Genomic DNA, 24,553 nt, shown 5'->3' on the forward strand with positions numbered 1-24,553 from the left:
AGTTTTGAAAAAAAAAAGAAAATAATAAAAACTTCAAAAATTAAAATCCTTTGAGATGTAGTTATGTTACTACATCTACTAATTAGGAAAATTTTAGAACTTAAATTTGGACATGTTTTGCAAAAAAGTGATGAAAAAGTAAAACGACTATATCTTTTGCATACGATGTTGAAAAAAACGTATAATATATCAAAATGTTCAGCACGAAAATCCGCATCCGATTTTGACCGCCGTAGGCCGTTCTGCAAATTTTTAGAATCCTTAGATTCTAAAAGGAAAAAAAGTTATGCTCAAATTTCAGTTTTTTTTTGAATTTTGGTTAAATCTGGTCAAACTACTTATTCAAGAAATATTAGTGTTACTAAATAATTATTCAAGAATATTAGTGTTACTAAATAATTATTTCAATTGGTCAACTCTGGTCAAACTGTGGTCAAACTATGGTCGAACTACTTATTCAAAAAATATTAGTATTACTAAGTAATTATTGTATTTTAGAATAATAGTTTCAAACTCAAACAGTGAAACGGATGACTTCATACTCAAGCTAAACTCCTGAGGGTTAATAGGATTGACAGCTTGCTATTGTCAGGAAAATAACAAGTGTTGACTTGGAAACTAGGGGGAATACAACTCAGAAGTTAAGCGTGCTTCAGGCTGGAGTAGTGAGAGGATGGGTGACCGGCCGGGAAGTTAGACGATTTGGAATGAGTGGTGTACACTTGAGCAGTTATGAGGGGTGATTAGAGACTAAATCATGAAATAATTCAGAAAATTGAAATAAAAGAATCATTTTTTTCCAAAAAATTCAGAAAAAATCCTTTAGTATGGGTTGGTGTTACCAACCGGCAACCGGTACTAAAGGTCCCCCAGACCACGGCGCAGGCTCGTGCCACGTGGTGGGCCTTTGGCCCCGGTTCGTGTTGAACCGGGACTAAAGGGGGGGGGGTGCTTTAGTCCCCACCCATTAGTGCCGGTTCCAGAACCGGGACTAAAAGTCCTTACGAGCCGGTACTAAAAGTTGTTTTCTACTAGTGTGACCTCGATTCTTTGTGCAATCCTCTGGTTATTCGAATATGCCTTAATGCATTATAGACAATCCTCTGGTAAACAATAGGACCCTCATTAACTGGTATGCTATCTTGGCAGTTGGTATAGCCAGTAAAGTGTTGTTTGTTTTGCCATTCAGATTTGACTACATAGAACTAGGACCCTTTTGTATGGAATTTCTGGATCAAATCAAAACAATCTTTCTGCATCTAAGGACCATGTTGACATGTAGTTCGGATAGTCTAATGCTTACCTTCTTTAGCCTGCATATAATTGCATGGCGATACATTTAGTTATGTCTCTGGCTCAAGAGAAGGGCTGGGCGACGCTAACTAGACTAGTGTCAAGATGCCATCGGGGCTAGCATCGTCAGACCAAGTCGGCATTCTTGCTTGCAAAGGCTTGAGAGAAGAGGTTGGTAAAGAACACGATGTTGCCTTGACGATGCACATGGATCCATGCTGACGGACAATACAAATAACCAGCCCGTCGTCCATAAAGAAAAATGGGGACAAAAACTTCCAGGCACCTTAACAACGCCGCGACAGGCATCACCGAGACAGGATTGGAGCCGGTGGACCTTTATTCGAGATGACACCGCCATCAGGGTAGGAGCGACGGCGCTGTGAGACCAAAACCTAGTGCACAAAGGACGAGAAAGAGAATCCGCTCCACTCCGCGCCGCAGCGACGGATCGTCGGTCGGAGGCTGAGGGAAGAGGAGATTGCTCTTGTTGGCAGCTAGGGTTTCTTTCTTCTGTTAAGTGTGATGAACTCAAGTTTGTTTTTTTGTCGAAGAAATTGTATAGAATAAACGACTTCATGTATGATGCTTGTCCAAAAGTGGAAGCACCGCTTCTTTAGGTGTAGTGTTGCCATGCATAAAAGATTAAAAAAAACAAGATAAATATTGGTAGGATGTTTGTGCTCAAATTTGACCATGTGATATTGTGATGCGATTCGAACTTCTGCCTGGTCTGACTCCTGTGTGTACGGTGAGGAGTGCAGATCAGCTGCCTTTTGTAGTTCTGTATGCTAATGGGAAACCATAAGATGAAGGCCCTTGTGTTTCGCTGAGGTATGTGCATTAATCTTGACTTCCTGACTATGGTTTGTGCTTGTTTACTGCTCATTTCTCTGCCTATGTAGATTAATTGTTTGTTTTGTTCCTTGAGATTCATATAAAAGTGTAAGGGACAACGGTAATAAATGTGGTAGTTTAGCATAGATAAATGGAATCGTATCAGATTTTGTTGATGCTTATGTTAGTAGTTAGTACAATAGATTTTGTTGATGCTTATGGTTGTAGCTTATGCAATTGTCTGTTTGTTGGCTTTGTGTACGCCTGGCTTTCTGTTATGTCTACAAAAAAACATAGGGCTACAGTATCAGATTTTGTTGATGCTTATGTTAGTAGTTAGTACAATAGATTTTGTTGATGCTTATGGTTGTAGCTTATGCAATTGTCTGTTTGTTGGCTTTGTGTACACCTGGCTTTCTGTTATGTCTACAAAAAAACATAGGGCTACAGTAGCAGTATAGCCCTATCTTCAAATATTTTTTGTGGGAAGCTTAATAGTCAATTCTGTGGTTGTTTTCTAGCTTAACAGGGATATTTGAGATATTGTTTTGTAGACTAATACATGTTTGGGTTTGTTAACGTGAATCTAGAACAGAAGCATGGCAGATTATTGTTTCCTGCTTCTCCAAAAGTGGAAGCACCACTTTTTTTAGATGCATTGTTGCCATGCATTATAAAAATGACAGGTATGCGAGGATAAACAATGGTAGGATGTGGTTCATGCAGTTTGTGCTCAAACATTTTTTGTTTTTGAAACGGAATAGTTTGTGCAAAAGTTTGATCAATAAGCTGGTCTGTTCAACCAACGGTTGGATGTTTTGCCTTTTTGTGAGAATTTATAGTCTACTTTTCTATCTCTCCCATGTTGTGCTTTTAGTATAAATAGATAGATAGATGATGTGGCCTGGCAATATTGCGCAGGACATGGGTTTAGTAACAAATATGGAACTTTGGCTTATCATTATTTTCAATGTTTTTCATGGCATTCATGAAATTTAAATGCATCATTGGAATTGAGTTTACCTCATGTCAGGCATCAAGTTCAAGATCATATTTGTGTGAAATGCGTTGAAAGGATTCTGACAATATTGTCGTTGGTGATGTTAAGAGTCGCTGAAGAACTCATTGCGTTAGACATTGCTATTCATCCAAGACATGAGAAGCAAATGAGACCACATCAGTTGGCAGGTTTCCACTTTCTGGTTGTTTCATGAGTATTGTTCTTTGCTATGCTGGATACGGTCATGGGTGTTATTGTGGTGATCTGTTTCCTGCTAGTACATTGTTGTTTGCAAGCTTGTATATTTGTAGGTATTGAAGCAACTTTGCTCTTTGTAATGCTAGTGTGAATATAGTTTGCCCAGTTGAAGTATTTCCACTGCCCTTTACACTCACATCACCTTTGTGTTTTTCTTTTCTTTAGAGACTCCTTTTCTGGGTATTCTGTGCATGATTAGAAGCAAAGAACAGTATTTGAATTTGGACTGAATTTACTGTAGGTGATATTTCTAGTGTATCTCTAGTAGCTACTAGCTACTAGCTTTATGCATAAAGTTTCATTACTACTTGAATTGGATTGTACCAGGTGAAATACAGAGCTCGATGCCAAAAATAAAGATACCTAGTAAACCTAGGAGAAAGAATTGATGAATAAGGTGCCTATTTGTTCATCAATTACTATGCTTGTTTTAAACAATTAGTGGGTTGACTACTACATAATGGCCGCTGCATTTTATGATCATTATAGTTCTCCGCATGTAACTGTCTGCCTTGTACGCATCCCACATTTTTCTTGTCCACCTTGCATGGGGCTTATATGCAACATCAGCAGAAGTTCTACTTCCATTGCCGGTGCAAATTTATTTCTTCTCTCTTATATGATAATAACTAATTAGTCATGTGTTTCTGTAGGCATGTATTACCGTTGAAAAAGAAAGCCTTCCGACCCCATCAATAATCTCTCACTTACTGCAAATACGATTTGCGGTTGGGGATGTGGCAGTGTTACCGAGGAGTGGGACAGCTTGTATGCTCAGAAGGTCCAATTGTTAACTTTGCTTTCTACTCTGCCCGAGCCCGCTCTGAGTTATGGGCTGAGTGTTGAAACTAATATGGCCAATTCTATTGAGCAAAGAGAACAGAAAAAGAGTGACATAATAGTTCTTGATTTGGATGATGATGATGAAAGCACAGGAGCACACAAACAACTGATGCCTGAGAAAAACAAACAGCTCACACCTGAGAAAAATAAACAGCTGATACATCAGAACAGGCTGGTGCTCTCATGAGGGTGGTAATCGAAGGAATTGATGAAGTAAATGAGACAATGCATGATGGAGACCAAAACAGTCAAATTGTTCCATATAGTCCAAGTGCAACTTTAATGAATCAGTATCCTTCGGCCAGCTATCAACCATTAGCAGTTCTGTTTGAGAGAGTTATATTGCAGAAAAGACCTGAGGAGGAACTTATCCATGATCTAGCTGTGTGTACTTTTCACTTGCAACTTTTTACTGAACTACTCCATGTAATGTGGTCCTTAGACTTTTCCAGAATCATGTCGCAGAAGTGTTCAACATCTTGAACCTTTTATGCCCAAAGTTTCTCAAGATAGCAGCATATATCCTATTGTTGATAATGAATCAAGTATCAATATCAGGTTGCAGAGTCAGTAGAAGATGCCCTACTGCATCATGATAACCACGAGAAAAGCACATGCCATTAGAAGTCTTCAGAGAACTAACAAAAGTCGTGCTTCACTACTACAGGGGTGATATCTTGGATGAACTACCTGACCTAGTAGACTTCAGTGTCTTCAGAAAGAAATCGTTCATAAGTTGGAAGCCTATGAGAAGTAAAGAAAACGCAGTAGGAACTACCCTGTACATGCATCCATAAAAAAGGGCAACCTGGTGCATGTAGCTCCCGCTTGCGCAGGGTCCAGGGAAGGGTCCAACCACTTTGGGTCTATAGTACGCAGCCTTTCCCTACATTTCTGTAAGAGGCTGTTTCCAGGACTTGAACCCATGACCTCATGGTCACAAGGCAACAGCTTTACCACTGCGCCAAGGCTCCCCTTCCTGTACATGCATCCATGTCTGTCAGAAATAAGTTGATGCTGCAGATAGGGCTTCCAGCTTGACAGATGTAACTGTTGATACTTGATAGTCTGGTCCGGTCTATCAACGTGGCCGACGGTGTGAAAGCCAGATTTTTCACCAATATCCTGGCACTTGTGGAATCTGCGGTAGAGAAGGTCATTGCATTTAGTCAGTACATTACTTCCCATGAATTTTTTGGAAAGTCTATTGGTTAAGACAAGGGGCTGGCAAGTAGGAGAGTTCTTTGTGATCCGTGGTGATAATAAATCTACTTCAGAAGATAGAGAACTGATCAGTTTAACAACTCTATTGATGCAAAAGTCCTGTTTGGCTCTACCAAGGCATGTAGGGAGGGCATCTCCCTAGTGGGCGCATCAAGAGTCTTCATTCTAGATGTTCACTTGAACCCCTCTGTTGCCCGTCAGGCAATTGAGCGGGCGTACTGGCCTGGGCAGCAAAAGGAAGTGTTGGCTCGTAGCAGCTGATTCTCTGGAAAACACCTATGAAACTGCACTCAAGAAGGAGGTGATACCAAAGCTGTGGTTTGAATGGAGTGAGCAGCGCTGCACGTCGGAGGACTTCCAGCTGAACGAAGTTGGTATCGATGACAGTGGGGATGAGCTGCTGGACAACAGGATGATATGCTAGGACATCAAGGCTTTTTATATGCAAGGTGAAGGTAGGCTGGCTGTTGTACATACACAATGTATATATGGCTTTCCGATCGTTCGAGATTGTCATTGTTGTTAAGTAAGGCTCCTCTAGAACTAAAAGAAAGAGGAAAAATACTTGACTTGGTACCTCTTTACAGATACCTTATATTGGTTCTTATGGGCCTTCTCTTCCTTCAGATCATGGTTTTCGAGTCGCGACTCATGCGAGTCGCTCTGGGGCAGCGACTCGGAAGAAGTCGAGCCTGCGTTGTGACTAGTCGCGACTCATAGTCGCGAGTCGACACTAAGCTGAGTCGACCATATTTTTGTGACTCGTAGACTAGTCGTGACTAGTCGAGCGACTCAAAATCCATGCTTCAGATGCATCAAACACTCTACATGTTGAAAGTCTCCCATCCATCTGGGGTCCCATCCAACTGTGCTAGACAGGAGCTTGCACGTATCCCTTTATGCATATGACTCTCTTGCTAATATTTTTTTTTTGACATTTTGTTCATAACTGAACTACATTTTATGTTTGTCCTTACCAATCTATGTCTCAATCTTTTCTTTTCTGTTTTTTGTTTTCACCATTTAGTGCATAAGCTCCTTGACTCTTGCTTCTCTACATATATTTTGCCCTTTTACCAGGTTCTGTGAAGGCTGGTCAAAGAGGATATAATAGTAGACACCTAATAGCTTATGCTGTCTTAGAAACTCCTGCCTCGGTGATTTCTGCCATGAAGTCTCTGCAAGGTGACCATAACATTTTTGTCATCCTAAGTTGTGTCTCCTACATTCTAGTATCCTACTTTAATACTAATGTCATTAAATCTTTTGAAGTGTCGTTTGCACATCCTTTGCATCAATATCATTGTGTGCCTAAATTGTGACTCTTATCTAAGTACTTATGATAGTTGTCAATCCTTGTTGATTGTTTCCTTATTTGGTTGCACAACTTTCATGTTCTTACTGAGCTAGAGTTAACATTCTAGAATCTGCATGCACGATACATCCATTTGCCATGTTCTTTTTTGCTATGTTTCACTTCCAATAGGTTATGTGTTTACTTTTTTATGTATCATACATCTTTCCTTATGAATTTATCCATTTGATACCCAGCATCTGGCAGCTAGCTCTAACCTAAATGTTGTGACAAGTGCCTCGTATTGCTACCACTATTTTTCGTTTCTTTAGTATTTTAGCACATCAAATTTTGTTCCCTAGATGATCAATTTCAGGCTTTCTTCTGTTAGTGTAATACTTTGTATGTGACTCACTATCGTACTATAGTACATATTTTCAAATATGAGCCTACAGCATGAAGTTGACACTTGTTCAGTTGTGGGCTTCAAACAAAATGTGATGCTTCTTTTTGCAGGTTATTTGTTTGACATACATGACAAATACTCGCTCAAATTGGACCTTCCATTATTTGCTGGTCCGAGGTCAACTGATGCATCTTTGTGGGTTTTGGTTTCTTCAATATCAATCTAAAACCTTCAATTTGCAATTGCTTCCTTTGCTTTTGTTTCCTCATGAACAAGAATGGACAACTTGATTGTTTCTTGGGCCTTACCTGATATGATATGATGAGCCTATATTAGAATTGGAATTGGTATTATAAGTTGCATGTTGTATGAGATACTCGAGTTTGTTATTTCATATTGTAACTTATCATGTATCTGCGTGACCCATACAAGACAGTATGCGACAGTGGATCAAACGTTCAAACTTTTTGTGAGCATCCAAAGGTTTTTTTATTACAAATCTAACTTATAAAGGCTGAAGGGGTAGGTAGTCACAACGAAGGCATCGAGCGCACGGTACCACGCGAAGGAAAAAAAGTCCACCGTATCGCGCCGCGCGTGGGTTGCAGCGCACCACGCGAGCACACCGTGCGAGGTAGAAAATGGCATCGCGCCCCTCGCTCCTCCCTCCCTCGTCCGCCCCAATCCCCTCCCCTCCAACCCTAGCCGCCCCGCTCCCCTCCCTCTCCACGGCGCCGCCGCCTCCTCCCCTTCTGCCCTGCTATCCACCGTGCCGCCTCTTCCTCCTCTTCACTGCCCTCTCCAGCGGCGGCAAAGAACGGCGGCGCTCGATCCGATCTGCTGAAGAGAAAAGATGAGAGAGGGAGAGAGACAAGGAAGGAGAGGAGGGAGAAAGATCTCCCTCATCGTCCTCGTCGCCATCTGCCACTCCTCTGCCGTGCCCAGACCGCGGGAAGAAGCCGAGAAGGGAGGCCGGCCGGCGGCGGCCACGCTCGACAAGATCCTCGCATTAGCCTCAAGGGAGAGGAGGTCTACGTCCCCCGTCCGTGTGAAGGGCGCGAACCAGGGCAGTGGAGGCGCAGGGCGCGAACGAGAGGAGAAGGTTGAGCATCCCGCCGACGACATCGTTTCGAGCTCAAGGTATTAACCTACTTCCTCTACCTCTTCCTTTGCTCAAGCCCAGATTAGTTTTGTTTAGATTTGGTTCAGTAAATTAGGCTAGGGTTTGATGGATTCCACTGATTTATGGTGATTCGTTCCAAGAACAGGATCGATTCCCCTATGCTATGATTTAGGTTCAATCTAATTGGGTAAGGCACACACACTTGTACACAAATTCCCATCTCTTTTCTTCCTACTAAGCCTCAGAGAAACCTACAGTTTGTGGATGTATGTTGAAACAGTGGTCCGAACTTGAAGATGATGAAAATTATATAGGGTTTGCATGGTGCCGCTCTGCCCAAGGAAGCCATGTCCGTGAATGCATTGTGAAACACTGATCTGAACTTGAACTTACATTTTAGAAATTAGCCTGTTAAGTTTTTTTTTCTTATTTGAGGAATGATTGTTAGGATTCAGAACTTAGAACACTTGAACACTTTGCTTTCTTTTCACTTTAACACTCCCATTCTTAGGTAGGAAGAAAAAAAACTTGAATTTTTTCTATAGTTGGGCAGGTAACTCCCCTGCAGTTTTAGTGGAAATTTTGTACCGTACTCAGAAATCTTTAGTCATATTTTGCCTGCTGTAAAACTCCTCTGTAGTATACTCTAACATGTTTCTTCCTTCTTATGTAGATGGTCTACAGATACATGCAACAATTGAGGTTTCATGTGCAAGGAAGCAAAGAAGATGCGAGACCGTTTTTCTTTTGGAATAGAAGAATCAAAGGATACACCGACCGAGTCAGTCTGAACTTCGATTAAATATGATATGCGTGTTTACAAATCTTTCCTTCATGAATATTTTGAAACCTTCACATTATGCTGATATGTATTTTCTGGCAGAGCAGTCTTCAACATTGACGGTTACCATTTTTATTTTTTATCTCAGCTCGTGAGATTTCTCTACTGTCCTGACACAAATTTACTCTACATGATGAATCCAAGGCTCAGTATAAGGATTTCCTGATTTATTATTTGCCGCATCTGGTGTTTCTCATCTTAGCATGAATTTGAAGTGTCACCTTTTGCATCCAAGTAATACTATTGGTTCACATTGATCCTATCTACCATGTACCAAATCACTCACTTTTCTAAATACTGATATGGAATTAACCTTTGGTTACAACCCTATTTGGTTTTGAGTTACAAAATGTCCTTATTTAAGATTTTGCTTCTTAACATGTTGCGTTACCAGCTCATCCACTGAGGATTTTGAAATATGATAGTACTCTTCCTCTGTTTTCTTTATCTTTTATTTACAAGTTAGTTCTATTGTGAGGAGAAGCTTTGGAAGTGGTTAATCAGTTTAGTAAGATAATTTGAGGTCGACGAGCAGATTGATTGCTCATATATCCACCTTAAGATGGCCACAGCGTATTTCAGATTTTAGCACATTAGCTGCCATCGTTTTGTGATTTCAGAAATATATTTCATGTGCTGGATGGCCTCACTCTTTTATTGGGTTGTTTTCAGTTAAAGGTTAGAAGACATGCCAAATAATGGATACTTCTCAATCAAATGAACAAACATGCTATCCGCCGAGCTTCAAGACTGAAGGGATAGATAACCACAACTTCTAATGGTATTTCTGCATTCTCTATTGTGCACTCTTATGTTTGTTTTGGTGTAGTGTCCTACCATTTATGCTTTTGTTGTTGTGGTTGTCTACAGACCTATACCAGCGATTGATTGTAGCATACTGGATTCCTAATGCTGACAGGAATAGCCGCCATGGCGATATTTACAGGTGCATGAACTAAATTTTCTTTGACATCCATGCAAAAAGTATTAATCCACAACCCCTGCTACCTGACAACGATGTATCAAATCCTTAGTCAAGGCAATATTCCCCATTTCCTGTTGGTCTAAAGTCTAAACTATAAAAATGCAGTTCACTATTTGGATAGGATCCCTCTATCTTGTTACTTATTTCTACCTTCTTGAATCCCTTTTGTGTCTATATTGTGATTTTCTGATTTGTTCCAGGCTGTGCACTGAGATCGAATAGTCTACATCATGCCTCTGGTCGGAACAAATGTATGCTTGTTCCCCTTTTTAGCCCACATATGTTGGTTTCTGATACTCATTCCTTACTTTTCTGTTTCAGAAAAAAAAATTGTGGGCTGGACTGAAGTATCGAAACACACTTGGGATTTCTGTTTCCTGTAACATTTTATTTGGGGAGTTTGTGACTTCTAGACCTGAATGGTTGTGCATGGACCAGAATATGAATGAAGGATACTTTAGTAACATTTATGTAGTTGTGACCTCCATATCCATTCGTTTTTGCTCTGATTCTTGGGAGTAATCCTGATTGATTTGATGTATTTGGTTAATTAGGGTGACATTTTTTTGGCTGATTTGGGTGACGAATTTGATACTTATGTGAATTGTTTGGAAGTTTCTTGGCTGATATGCGTCGTTGTGGTAGTTCTTTAGCTAATTGCTCTGCTCTGCGGTCGAGGGGGGAGCCGCCAGAGAGAGAACCAATCAATGCACAAGGAGTCGATAGTTTCAGCATAATATTAGGCTTCTCCATGTGATGTGATACTCTTGGGATGATGATGGTTACACGAGGGTGGTCTTTTTTGCAGGGCCAATGATGTGTGCAAGGACGGAAAGAGGCAGTCGATCAACGCTGAAGACGTCTTCAAGGCGCTCGATGAGATCGAGTTCCCAGAGTTTGTAGATCCCCTGAGGACTGCACTGTTAGGTCAGTGTTGTTGTCTACTTGTCTCCTGCATTCTGTTATAGGCTGCTGTTCTTGCTCGGTTTTGTCTGTTAAGCATATGTTATTCCGGTTTAGATGTTGCATCGATAAATAACTCTGTGAGACTGTGACAATGCAACTGAAGAGTGCAGTTGCTCAGTGCTTTAGATTGTTGCCGAAAATCTGGGAGCATAACTAGAAGTTATTTACAACAATAGAATTTTATTGGTTGTTTATATCCTTATGCATGAGGCATTGTGTGACTCTGGGATTACTTTGCCTATTGTGAATAACTATTGTATTTAGATGCAATCCATATGTTTTAAGTTGAGATTTGTATTTTAAGAAGTATTGATTTGTGTAATTTGTGTGACATATATCAGGATTTTGATTTGTAGGCTCAAAGAAATTTGGTCCATTTATATTAAATCCCACATTATGCATAGCAGAATAATTACTCGGTTTGGCATGTGCCATTTTTTCTTTATCTATTTCATCTAGATCAAATCAACCACAATGTCCTCATTAACTCACTTTTATTTGTTTGCAGGAGGTTTGGTAGGTTTGAGCATCTGACTTGTAATCTAGGTTGATGGTGTTTGGCATTATTGGTTCAATCCACGTGGAGGTCCTCGCCGTCATTGCAGCTGCGGGACAAGACGGCAAGGAGTTTGTGCGCCTGCTTTACCTCTGTACAAAATAAACTGCAGATACAAAAAATGAAAAAGCAGAGCACTGTTATTTCTCCATACTCTGCATCCCCATCTGAGTCACTCTCTCTAGAAGCAGGAATGATTATACTTCAACCGACCATGCTCAGCCTAGAATAACACCACAACATACAGTAGTAGTTAAGCAACAAAACCTAAGCACTTCCCGTCATTGTTTGCTTTCTCATGTTTTTGTTTGCTTCATTGTGTTCCTATTTACTTGCATATAGAAGTGAGCAAAGTCGAAGTGTTTTGGGTGTTACAAAAGATTGTGAATATTTTGCCTTTATAGCTCTTTTTTTTATTGACTCAGTTTTTATGTAATTTCAAAGCACTTCAGATGTGTTAGGCTGCAGCAAGAGGCTGGAACAGATCTTTGTGCTATGACGAGTGTTTGCTTCAGTCAATCCAAAATACCTCTAAAACTACAGTTTCATTTGTTTGTCCGGTGTACATGAGAAGCTCCAATTTTGTCGGCAATAGCCACTGGAGAAAGTAGTGATTGGGTTTATATGGGATAGTTATGTATGTCCATTGTGTGATGGGAAATACAATGCAGTAGTTAATTGTCACATGGCTTCTCAATAGTGGCTTCTCAGTAAAAATGTTATATGATGTATGATAGCCATGAGTATGATGTTTTTTTGGATGGGCGGTAAGCTTCCCATGTTTGATGTTTTTTTTACTTTTTAAAATTGAACGATGCTGGTGAGAATAGTACTGTGGTGTACACTTCTATTTGGTCATATATTTTGTCCTTTTTTGGTTCTCAGTGTGGATATACGGTCCCCATTTTTTATTTTGTTCTATTTAATTTGGTTCTATAAGATTAAGATCCATACTTATCTTTAATCTGATGTTGTTCATGTATATGATGTCCTTCGATTTTAGAAATAGTATCTTATGTTGAATGTATTCTTCCTTTGTCAAATTTTTGTGCTATCTACCTCAGGACTTGCCTTTAAAATAGGTAAAATTGGTATCATTGGTGAAACCTTTTTTTTACTTGGCTAAATCCTAATTTTAGCAACACTTATGGTTTCACATGATCTTTACTCTTGCTCAAACATAAAGTTATCAAATAATGTAAAAAAATCAACACGAACATGGTTTTCAAACAGGTCTTTGCGCCATTTGGCGCAACGAGTCATCTAGTGTTTAACAAAAGTAAAAGGTTCATGTTTGGTGGGTGTATTATGTCGTCTCCAATCTCATGGATTGACATTGGTATTTAGAAAATGGATACCTTTTGCAATTACTTGAGATGGAATTCGCCATGGAAGAGATCATGTAGCTTTTGTATGTTACAGCTTGCGTTAGTGATATTACATAGAGTTAAATACTTTTTGTATCCAAATAGCTGGAATAGCTCAGTTAGCCAGAGCGTGTGGCTGTTAACCAAGGTCGGAGGTTCAAGCCCTCCTAGCGAGTTTTTTTCCACTTTTCGTGCATGTGTGATATAAAAAGAAATCCAAATGTATTATTTTAGTATCATGTATTTGTACTATACACTCTAATTATAGTTGTTGGATTCTTCCTCACATGGCTATTTATCCCATCATTCCTTGTATGGATCCCCCTAACATATTCTCTGCACTGGTCATGTCATGTCCTTATTTCAACATAAATTCAAGATTGTTGGGTAATCTATTTAATTTCTATGAACAAAACAGCATCAAGGACTGCCCATATAATGATCAATGGCCATAATTAAGCATGTAGCTTTGAAGACCTGGAGATTTTAGTACATATTGGACATTTGAACTGCTTCTTTTAATTTGCAATGATAAATAATAGGGATTTAGTATGCCATCTTGACAGTTGGTACAACCACTAAAGTGTTCTTGCTTTTGCCATTCAAATTTTGACTTCATAGAACTAGGACCCTTCTGTATGGAATTTATGGATCTAACTAAAATAAACTTTTCTACATCTAAGGACTGTACTACAGTTTAGTTAGTCCAATGCTTACCATGTTTTGCCTGTGTATATGCAATATACATTTAGTTATATTTCTGGTTGAAGAGAAGGGTTGGGCGATACTAACTACAGTGTCAAGATGCTTGCATTGTCTTTAACTTACTTTACTATTGCAATACTAGTTACTGGATTCCATCACTCATGTTTTTAGATATTATGGAATAATGGCTATATCAGATCGTGATCCCTCTACAGTCGTAGTTGTCCAAAATAATTCTTTATTTGGCTATCACTGCCTACGTACCTTGTGAGCTAGTGTTGTCGAAGAAATCAGTCAAGAATAGATGACTTTGTGTATGTTGCTTCTCCTAAAAGTGGAAGCACCATTCTTTTTAGGTGCATTGTTGCCATGCATTATAAAAATGACAGGTATGTGAGGATTAACAATGGTAGGATGTGGAACATGCAGTTTGTGCTCAATTTTTTCCTGTACTTTTCGAAACGGAACAGTTTGTGCCAAAATTTTATCAATAAGCTGGTCTGTTCAATAAACGGTGGGATGTTTTGCATTTTTGTGAGAATTTCAAGTCTACCTTTCTATTTCTACAGTGTTTTGCTTTTAGTATAAATAAATAGATAGATAGATGATGTGGCCTAGCTACATTACACAAGACATGGGTTTAGTAACAAATATGGAACTTTGGATTATCATTATTTTCAATTTTTTACATGGTATTCATGAAATTTAAATGTACCATTGGAACAATCAATTAACATTGTGTTTACCTCATGTCAGGCATCAAGGTCAAGATCATATTTTTGTGAAATGGGTTCAAAGGATTCTGATGATATTGTCATGGGTGATGTTAGAGTCGCTGAAGAACTCATTGCGTTAGACATTTCTATTCATCCAAGACATGAAAAGCAAATGAGAGCACATCAGTTGGCAGGTTTCCACTTTCCTTTTAAGAATTTAGTCTCTGACAAACCAGGAGGTACCATTCTAGCTCATGCCCCTAGTTCGGGTAAAACATTTATGCTGATTAGTTTCATTCAGAGCTTCCTGGCAAAGTATCCCTCTGCAAGGCCTCCTGTTGTACTTCCTAAAGGCATATTAGGTACATAGAAAAGGGAATTCCAACGGTGGCAAGTGGAGGACATACCACTGTATGATTTGTATTCGTCAAGGGCGCCAAAGCAGATTAGTTGGAAATCCTTAACTGTTGGCAAGCCAATAGGAGTATCCTCATGGTTGGATACACTCGGTTCTCTTGGATCGTTGACAGCGATGGGGGTGGCACCGTTGCAGCTTCATGCTGGGACATGTTGCTTATTATGTTGCCTAACCTACTTAGAGCATCTCCAATAGCTTGTCTATATGAATGTCTGTACTCGTTTTCCACGACGTGAGACCAAAACAGGCGTCCAACAGCTTGTCTATATGGTCGTTCAAATATACACATCCTCTATATCGACCTCGACAATATCCACGCCTGGACAATGTGAAGGCGTTGTCTAAACTCAGCTGCAGTCATGATTTCTTCCTCTCCCCAGCGATGGCCCACCTGTCATGGTCCATGTATATAGACATTCTAATGCAAAACTGGACGTGTATATGAGGGAATCTTTTTAGACCATTGTCTATATGAATATATAGACATCCAAATATACACATGCTATTGGAGATGCTCTTATAATGGATGAGGGCCATACAGCTCAGAATGAGTCGACTAATGTGCTAGAATCACTACGCAGAGTACATACTCCACATTAGTCCTATCTGGTACACTTTTCCAGAATCACATCGCTGAAGTGTTCAACATCTTGAACCTTGTACGCCCAAAGTTTTTCAAGATATTATCATCTTGACTGTAATGAGTCAAGTATCAATATCAGCTCGTAGGATTTAAAAAGGAGTCACTGATAAATTCACCCAGTCAAAGAGACCCTGTTGCAATGATGATAACTTCACGAGAAAAACACATGTTATTAGAAGTCTCAGGGAACTAACAAAATACATGCTTCACTACAAGGGTGATATCTTGGATAAACTACCTGGCCTAGTAGACTTCAGTGTCTTCTTGCAACTCAGTCCCAAGTAGAAAGAAATCGTTCATAAGTTAAGTTGAAAGCCTTTGAGAAGTTCAAAAAACCCGCAGTAGGAACTGCCGTGTACATGCATCCATGTTTGTTAGAAATGTAAGAAGTTGATGCTACAGATAGGGCTTCACTACCAGAATCGCCCCCTATGCCGTTCGCCCTGGCCGTCGGCATAGCCCTGATTCCTGTCGGGACAGGCCTATGCTGACGGCCCCCGTCGGCATAGGGCCGTCGACATAGAAAGGCCGTCGGCATAGATCCTATCCCGACGGTGTCCGTACATCTATGCCGACGGCAACATCCCCGCCTAACGGTGGTCGTCGTCAAGTGCCGACCACCAGCTGCGCGACACGTGGCACCTCTATGCCGATGGCCTAGCCGTCGGCATAGTTTAAAACTACGCCGACGGCTAGACCGTTGGCATAGAGGCACCACGTGTCACGCAGTTATACCTCCTGGGGCAGGGCTATGCCGACGGCCTAGCCGTCGGCGTAGTTTTAATCTATGCCGACGGCTAGCACTACAAAAAAAAAAGACACATCCGTGACATTTTGGGCTGAACGAATTTTTTTCCTGTCATACTTATGACACTTTTATGACGATAATTGTGACAAAACCCGGTATCATCATAGATGTGGTGGGCTCCTACTTCTATGACAAAAAATCATGACAGAAAATGGGCTTTTCGTCCTGGACGGGCCGGAGACGCAGCTACATGACATTATGACGGAAAAAACCATGGTAGAAGCGAGGGTGAGGGAAATTTCGGAGAGTTCCCGGTTATGGTGGGTGGTCGGGGGCCGAGAGATGCGCGTTTCTCTCGTACACGTACGCGCGTGTGTGCGAGGCGTTGGGCTCTAACTAAACCCGAGCGAGGCGTCGCCTAACTGAACCCGAGCGATTGCACTACAGGCTACGCGTTACTTAACCCGAGCGATCGATCGATGGTTGTTAACTGAACCTAATCGAGCGATTCCTTCGCTACTGCTGCTAACTGAAGCCGATCGATGTTGCCTCTGGATGAACAGTGAGCGTTGCTGGTGGGTTTGGATGAACAGTGAGCGGTGGGGGTGGATGAACAAAAACCCGTGGTGTTGCCTCTGGATGAACAGGACCCCGATCGATCGAGCCGGTTGGGGCTGGATGAACAGGACCCCGTGGAGGGCTGGATGAACAGGACGACCCCGTGGAGGGCTGGATGAACAGGACGACCCCGTGGAAGGCTGGATGAACAGTAGATGGTGGAGGGGTGGATGAACAGTAGCCCTTGGAGGGGTGGTTTAACAGGAGCCCGTGGCTAGGGGTGGTTGAACAGTAGCCGGTGGAGTAGCGCGCGGTGGAGGCTGGATGAACAGGAGCCCGTGGATGAACAGTCGTAGGTGGAGGCTGGAGGAGGTCGACGGTGGATGAACAGTAGCCCGTGGAGGCTAGAGGAGGTCGACGGTGGAGATGAACAGTATCCCGTGGAGTCCCGTTTTGTGGTACGCCACACCCCTCCCGATGAAGAGCTCCAACACAAGTCCGTTTCCTCCGTTTTGCGGTACGCCACACGCCTCCTGATCAACAGGACCCTGTTTCGACCGTAGGAGGTCCAACACAAGTCTGTTTCCTCCGTTTTGCGGTACGCCAGACCCCTCCCGATGAACAGGATCCCGTTTCGAACGTGCCCGGTCGAACACAAGGCCGTTTCCTCCGTTCTGCGGTACGTCATGCCTCGTTTCCAATGGCTGTTCCGCCCAAGCCGGTTAGCTCCCACGTGTTCCGTTGCCTCCCGATGAACACGACGCATTTCGTTGCCTCCCGATGAACACGACACATTCCATTGCCTCCCCATGAACATGACGACGACGCAGTTTCTTTGTTCCAACCCAGCCATGTACACGAGCCCTGGCCGTACGTATGCGCGAGTAGGCGTTCGAGACCCCGCCCGTATGTATGTACGTGGTCGTATTTACTTTCTTGCACCCTGGTCGTTGTACATACGTGTACATGCTACGTGCGCGCCTCTACTACGACACGTGCGCGCCTCTACATCGACCAGTATGTACGTACACGTTCGCGACCAGAATGACAACGCTACGTACGCTTCGACCAGGTGGGTCCCGACTGTCAGGCACTTCCTTGCGTGCAAAGATGTAGCTGGTGGGTCCCAACAGTCAGGGGGGCTAATCGTTTTTTTCGCCCGGACGCACTTCCTTGGGTGCGAAGATGTAGCTGGTGGGTCCCAACAGTCAGGGGGAAAACATTTTTTCGTAAAATACGGTGTCCCGTCCGGTGGGTCCCTGTTGTCAGGTGGAGAATAATTATTTTACCGTAATAAAGAGGCACTTCCTTGCGGCTGCCGTGGACCTAGCTGTCAGCCTCTCCACGTACAGTACTCTTCCGATGGAAGTCGTTCCTTGACCACGTTGACCACGCCGTGTGGAGAGCACCAGGGCGGTGAACGATGACGAGGCCTAGGAAGAGGATGACGCGGAGCCAGGGAAGACGCGGCAGTGGAAGCCCGCGCGGAGAGGAGTACGAGGGTTCACTGGTTCGGCTGCAGTGTGAGGCTGCCGTCACTGCAGGGCCTGTCCAGCGGTGGGAATAGTGGGGGCGGTGAGGCCTCCGCGGCAGCATAGCCGGCCACGGGAGGCAGGAGCATGCGACACGATCGACGCTACTTTGGGCGGCTGGAGCAAGAAGACCAGAGGTTGAAGAAGCACTACGGCCGTTGGATGGACATCGTACGGTCACTGGAGCTAGAATCGTTCATATTGACTAAGTTGACAAAGCCCTCCGTCCCCATCAATTTAGTAGGCCCACAAGTCAGCCTCCCACAAAGGTGGGTCCCAACTGGGAGTATTATTTTTTTGTGCGTAGTACGGAGGCACTTCCGGTGGGTCCGAGCTGACACGGGGGGGACGTTTTTTTCGCGAAATACGGTGGCCCATCCGGTGGGTCCCAGTAGTCAGGGGGAAATGTTTTTTTCGTGAAATACGGTGGCCCGTCCGATGGGTCCCTGCTGTCAGGTGGAGGAATAATTATTTTCCGCGTAATAAGGAGGCACTTCCTTGCGGCTGTCGTGGACCCAGCTGTCAGCCTCTCCACGTACAGTACTCTTCCGATGGAAGTCGGTCGTTGACCACATTGACCACACCGCACCGAGAGCACCAGGAGGTGGACGACGACGAGGCCTAGGAAGGGGACGACGCGGAGCCGGGGAAGACGCGGCAGTGGATGCCCACGCGGAGAGGAGTACGAGGGTTCACTGGTTCGGCTGCGGTGTGAGGCTGCCGTCGCCGTAGAATAACTGGGGGTGTGGGTGAGTGGAGGGATGGCCTGGCTAGCGGTGGGAGTAGTATGGGGGCGGTGAGACCTCCGCGGTAGCACAGCCGTCCATGGGAGGCAGGAGCAGGCGGCACGACCGACGCTGCTTTGGGCGGCTGGAGCAAGAAGACCAGAGGTTGAAGAAGCACTATGGCCGTTGGATGGACATCATATGGTCACTGGAGTATTAACTAAGTTGATAAAGCCCTCCATCCCCGTCAACTTAGTAGGCCCACAAGTCAGCCACCCACTATGGTGGGTCCCAGCTAGCAGGGGGTATTCATTTTTTTGTGTGTAATAAGGAGGCACTTCCTTGCGTGCGAAGATATAGCTGGTGGGTCCGACCTGTCAGTGAGGGGAACGTTTTTTTCGTGAAATACAGAGGCCCTTCCCGTGGGTCCTAGCTGTCAGGTGGAGGAATCATTATTTTGCGCGTAATAAGGAGGCATTTCCTTGCGTGCGGCCGTGAACCCAGCTGTCAGCCTCTCCATGTACAGTCCACTTCCGATGGATGTCGTTCACTGACCATGTTGACCAGGCCGCGCCGAGAGCACCAAGGCGGTGGACGACGGCGAGGCCTAGGAAGGGAACGACACGGAGCCAGGGAATACTGGGCAGTTGTTTCCCACGCGGAGGAGTACAAGGGTTTACTGGTTCGTCTGCCATCCCCGGAGAATAACAGCAGGTGTAGGTGAGTAGAGAGATGGCTAGGCCAGTGATGGGAGTACGATGGGGCCATGAGGCCTGCGCGGCAGCATAGCCGACCGCGGGAGGAGGGAGCAGGCAGTCCCGCCGGCGCTTGTCTGAGCGGCTGGAGTAGGAAGAGCAGTGATTGAAGAAGCACGACAGCCGTTGGATGGACATCCAACAGTCATTGCTCTCGTGTGTTGACTAAGTTGACAGGGCGTTGCGTGTGCGTCAACCTTTTTTTAGGAAAGCATACGCGTCAACCTATAATAGGCGCACAAGTCAGCCCCAAATCTGTGGAAAACAGCATACAACCCATCTGCCATTATTTCTAATAATGTACAACCCATTTGCTAATTCTTAAGCATTTTTTGGAGCCCATCTTCTTTTTGTTAGCATTACACCCCATATTGTGGCCACGGTTAAAAAGTATACGAAATTTTGCATATTTCGGCGCGGTCAACTATTTTTAATCCCGAAATATCGATTCACATTCAAACTATTTTGAAAAATAATTTATATAAATATAAATTCCAAATAATTGTCCACGCATAAAAATCAATGTAATTTAAAATCTTGTAATGAAAAAAATTTGAAACTAATTCCCGGTTTGATGTGTTTTAAAAATGTACAACCCATTTCTGGGCAAACTGAATGAAACTCTCCTCGTTTTGAAAGATTTGCAGCCCAGCAGGGCTGATAAAGCAAGTAGGCCTCGTTTGGGTGTTTCTTTAAAAAAATAGAACCGGGCTAGTCATTTTCAGCAAGAAAAAAACATAACTGGGGCTCATGATGTGGTAAACATAAATAAAACCCTGGCTAGATGGGCCACAGCCCCCGCACAGCCCCGTTGTTACCCTGATCCGTCGCTAAAACTAGTATAAATAACAACTGCTTGTTCCTCAAAAAAAACTGCGCGATCTGCTGGGTCCCTGGTGTCAGCCGCTCGTAGTGTAATTCTCTCGTTTATTGACTATGTTGACAATGGCGTGAGCCCTAGATGTCCAACCATTAGGAGGAACCATATTTTTGGGCTTGTAATATAAAGGCACTTGCTTGCGTACTGCCATGACACTGGTGGGTCCCTTCTACCATCCTCTCCACGTACAGTCATCTCCTAGTTCCTCTCGGTTGTTGACGACGTTGACAACGCAAGAGGGCGGCGCACCGCGCACGGCGAGCGAACCAAGGCCGCAAGGCGGAGGATGACGGCGAGGCCTCGGACGGAACGAACAGGAGCCGTGGAAGATGCGCTGGTCCAGTCGCAGGCGGAGGGGAGTACGAGGGTTGACTGGTTCGGGTGCGGGTGCATGTTGGGGCTGACGTCGCCGGAGAATAACAGGACGTGTGGGGGAATAGAGGGAGGGACTGGCCAACGTTGGAGGGTACATACGGTAGGGCGGCGGAGGCGCAACCAGCCATGGGAGGCGGGAGCAGGCGGAGCCGAGACGGGGTGGTTTGGTTTGGGCGGCTGGAGGAAGAAGAAGACAAGAGATAGAAGATACACGACAGATGTTGGATGTCAATCCAACGGCTTGTAGGCAGAATGGTTTGTTGACTAGCTAGTAAGTCGACACCACCTTGGATAGGCTATTTCCTCGCGGGTCCCAAATGTCGGAATCCAAATCTGTCACGGTCATGCAACGTTTCCTATGAAAATTTACAGCCCATTTGATGTGCTAGTTCGAAATAAGTTTGTAGGTGCTGATGGGGGCTAATCACTTGGCTTCTGTAATGCACAGTGAGCTCAAGCAGCCGGCGAGAGTGATGTTATTTCCCTTGGTTGGGATTTGTTACAATATTTCACTCTAAATTAAACGAATGACAAGCTATTTGCTTTGTTTCAAAGAAAATATGACAATCACAGCCGAGTTGAAAAGGGCAAGAACATCTAACTCCATCTTACAAACTGTACAAAAGCATGAGGGTTAATTGTTTATCAGGTTTACAAAAAAAACCCAGGTTGAGAAGGGCAACAACATCTAACTCCAGCACTGTTTTCAGCAGTCACAGTCAAATGGATCAGTCACGTCCATAGAATGAACATCTTGGGTCATAAAATTTACTGGATTATGACCACAATATGTTGTAAATAGAAGCCCTGCACGTTCAGAAGCTCTTTTGCCCACCTGGAACTCCTTTTTTTGCTCTTCGACATACCCATGCGTCAAAACCATGCTACTGATAAACTTAAGCCTGATGGACAATAGTAACCTCGCATTCAGCAGGAAGAATGTGACAAATCTAGTGTTTGCATGGTTGGCTACATATCGTTCTAGCGTTATTGTCTTCAATCGAATCTCATGAGAAGTGAGAAAATCCCGATGCTTACGAATCCACCAATTGGTTATAACTTTCTTACCCCGTCCTGTTGCCTAAATAGACATGAAGATTTAAAACAGTTAAGGTCTAAAAAAAGAGTGTCGAAAGAGCAACAGCTGAACGGTTAATTCTAGTACACTATATGCGGGCTTCCAATGTGCGTGAAATTATCACCTTTATATACAACTTCTCCAGACATGGAAATAATTGCAGCAAGCCAATAATCTTGTTCAGATCAAAACTATTCATTTGGATATATAAGATCTTGACAGAATCCAACACCATTGATAGGGCATCCATGGAGAAACTCTTCATTGAGCATAGAACATAATATTAGTACAAAATGTGTACTCCAAGATGATATATAACTTATGCACAGAAATTTAAAATGCAGCTTATGGTTACAAGTGTAGATGATAATATAAAGTACCTGAAGAACTGTGGAGCCAAACACCATATTGAAATGAGCACAGAGATCATGTATTACATCCAAGGTCTCCAGTTTAGGCGCAGAGAGGACGGTTATTTGCAACGGTGAATAACTAGAATCAAGGATCAACCTTTGAAGTGAAGGGGCATCTTGGATGATGAGCTGCCTTCCGTCAAAAGAAATTCCAATTCTTACAAGGTTAGGCGACTTTATTTGGAGACAACCGATTCTAACTGTGAAAACAAGCACTAAGCACTCCAGGGCAGGGCAACTAGAGTGGATGATGCTGTGCAATGAGGCCTCCGATATACGAACCCGCACAAGTGAAAGTTTCTTGAGAAATGGGAGTCGAAGGTATAGTACCAGATTGTCTGGTAGGTAGCACAGCGCAAAGGTGGCGGTGTGGAGAGAGGAGGAAAACCGCGAGATGGACATCGGTGCTGAGGGCACAAGTACATGGTGTTCGGTATGTGGTATGTGATTTCTAGGGGAATAGTAGAACTCAAGCAGCTGTAGTTCTGTGAATTCAGGGGACTTCAGCCAGGCGTCCACCGTGCAGGGCATGGTATGCTTGGTCAGGTAGCATGACGGGATGCAGAGGCTTTGAACGGAGCCCTGGTGGGAGGAGATGATGGCTCTGGGGATTTCAAAATCATTGAAGAGAGATAGCTGACGACAGTCGAGATTAAGGGGCACGACGCGCCATAGAGAGCGCCACCGAATTGAGAGGATTTGGGTGCGGTGGCAATCCTTGGTGGGGAGAAGCAAGATGATCTCCCCAAGGACGGCGTCTGGGAGATCGCTGATGCGGTCCACCCGAGATTCTACGGGTTCCTGGGATCCGGTGGGGGTGGGGTCACCGCTTCTCCCCGCGCTGCCCGGTGCAGGATCTACAACATGCATCACCGCTGGCGGGAGCCTCATCTTCTTGGTGCTGGGGTTAGCCGACTCCATTTTCCTCGAGGGCATCGCGTCGCGCTCACGGATTTGAGCAGAGTAGCGAATGACGAGCCTAGTTGTAGTGCGAGTGAAGAAGAAGGGGAGCTGGGGGTTTTCTGTAGTAGTGAGGAAGAAGGGGAGCTGGGGTTTTCTGTAGGAGTGAGGTGAGAAATTTGGGGGTACGAGTGGAGTGAGCTGAAGTGAGGTGGGTGGGAGCGAGGAGGAAGAAGAGCACCCAGGTTTTTTTGGGGGGCGGTGTGCTGGGTGTGGGTAGCGCCTCTCATTCAGTAAATATATGGGCTTTTGAATTGATTTTACTATTTACTAGTGTGGATGGGCTGTTTTGTCTTGGGCCCAGAGAAACAATTACTACTAGTACAATGGAGACACTCTACAGCTACCCAGAAAAACAATTACTACTAGTACAGTGGATACAATACCGCTTATGGCTCCTCCTAGGTCATTGAAACGTCTCCCTCTACTGAATGCCGTTATACTTTTGTTCACCGACATGCGGGCCATGCAGCACGCGGGCCCAAATGCCATCCACCAAATTAGAAGGCAGTATGCAGGCAGAGAGTCACCCCAGTCGTAGCACAGCAGTAACGAGCCGTCGTATCACAAAAACCCACCTCCCCGCAGTCTAGGTTTGACGGACAAAGCAACCATCATTTCACTCTTCGCTGAATCCCCTTCTCCCTCACCGTCTTCAAGAAAGGCAACACTCGCATCTGCCACTGTTCTTCTCACCGAACGAAGGGAAGGTAATCGGATCCGTGATGTTGGTATATTTTCATTCAGAGAAAAAAAAAGAACTTTTGCAAAGCAATAACCGATCCTCACTCTCTTTTTTGTTTCACTGTCACTGCGCTTGTGTTTTCCTTTCAGTGGTCTCCTAGTATTCGTCAGTTTCATGATGGACCAAGGAGATCCAGGCAAAGATCTGCCGATATTGGAGCAGACGCGGGAGGCTGATCCCCACGAGACAGAGAGCTCCAAGAAGATGGAGGCAGCCACCGAGCCGACCCCAAATACGCTCACGGCCACTACTGAGATGGTCAACGCCCCGTTTGAGGTTACAGCCCCCGTGGCATTGCAGGAGCAGTTT

At 43.9% G+C, this 24,553-nt stretch overlaps 1 protein-coding gene and 2 long non-coding RNA genes across 3 annotated transcripts in view; all 3 read left to right on the forward strand.

The window, feature by feature from the left end:
* LOC119311224 (proline-rich protein 36-like) overlaps positions 1-5,120 on the forward strand; it is an 18,673-nt gene extending 13,553 nt beyond the window's left edge. Inside the window, exons 10-11 of the mRNA XM_037586863.1 lie at positions 3,164-3,318; positions 4,042-5,120. The gene's annotated coding sequence lies outside the window, so the exon portion shown is untranslated. The remainder of the gene's footprint in view (positions 1-3,163; positions 3,319-4,041) is intronic.
* An 8-nt stretch (positions 5,121-5,128) lies between these two features.
* On the forward strand, positions 5,129-7,598 carry LOC119311226. The gene is made up of 3 exons (XR_005150937.1): positions 5,129-5,910; positions 6,536-6,640; positions 7,266-7,598. It is a non-coding gene; the product is annotated as an uncharacterized LOC119311226 (long non-coding RNA).
* A 244-nt stretch (positions 7,599-7,842) lies between these two features.
* On the forward strand, positions 7,843-12,336 carry LOC119311225. Its single transcript, XR_005150936.1, has 7 exons — positions 7,843-8,295; positions 8,952-9,059; positions 9,792-9,900; positions 9,990-10,065; positions 10,305-10,355; positions 10,913-11,031; positions 11,579-12,336. It is a non-coding gene; the product is annotated as an uncharacterized LOC119311225 (long non-coding RNA).
* The last annotated feature ends 12,217 nt before the right edge of the window (positions 12,337-24,553 follow it).

Source organism: Triticum dicoccoides, chromosome 5B (assembly GCF_002162155.2).
Source record: "Triticum dicoccoides isolate Atlit2015 ecotype Zavitan chromosome 5B, WEW_v2.0, whole genome shotgun sequence".
Taxonomy (NCBI): domain Eukaryota; kingdom Viridiplantae; phylum Streptophyta; class Magnoliopsida; order Poales; family Poaceae; genus Triticum; species Triticum dicoccoides.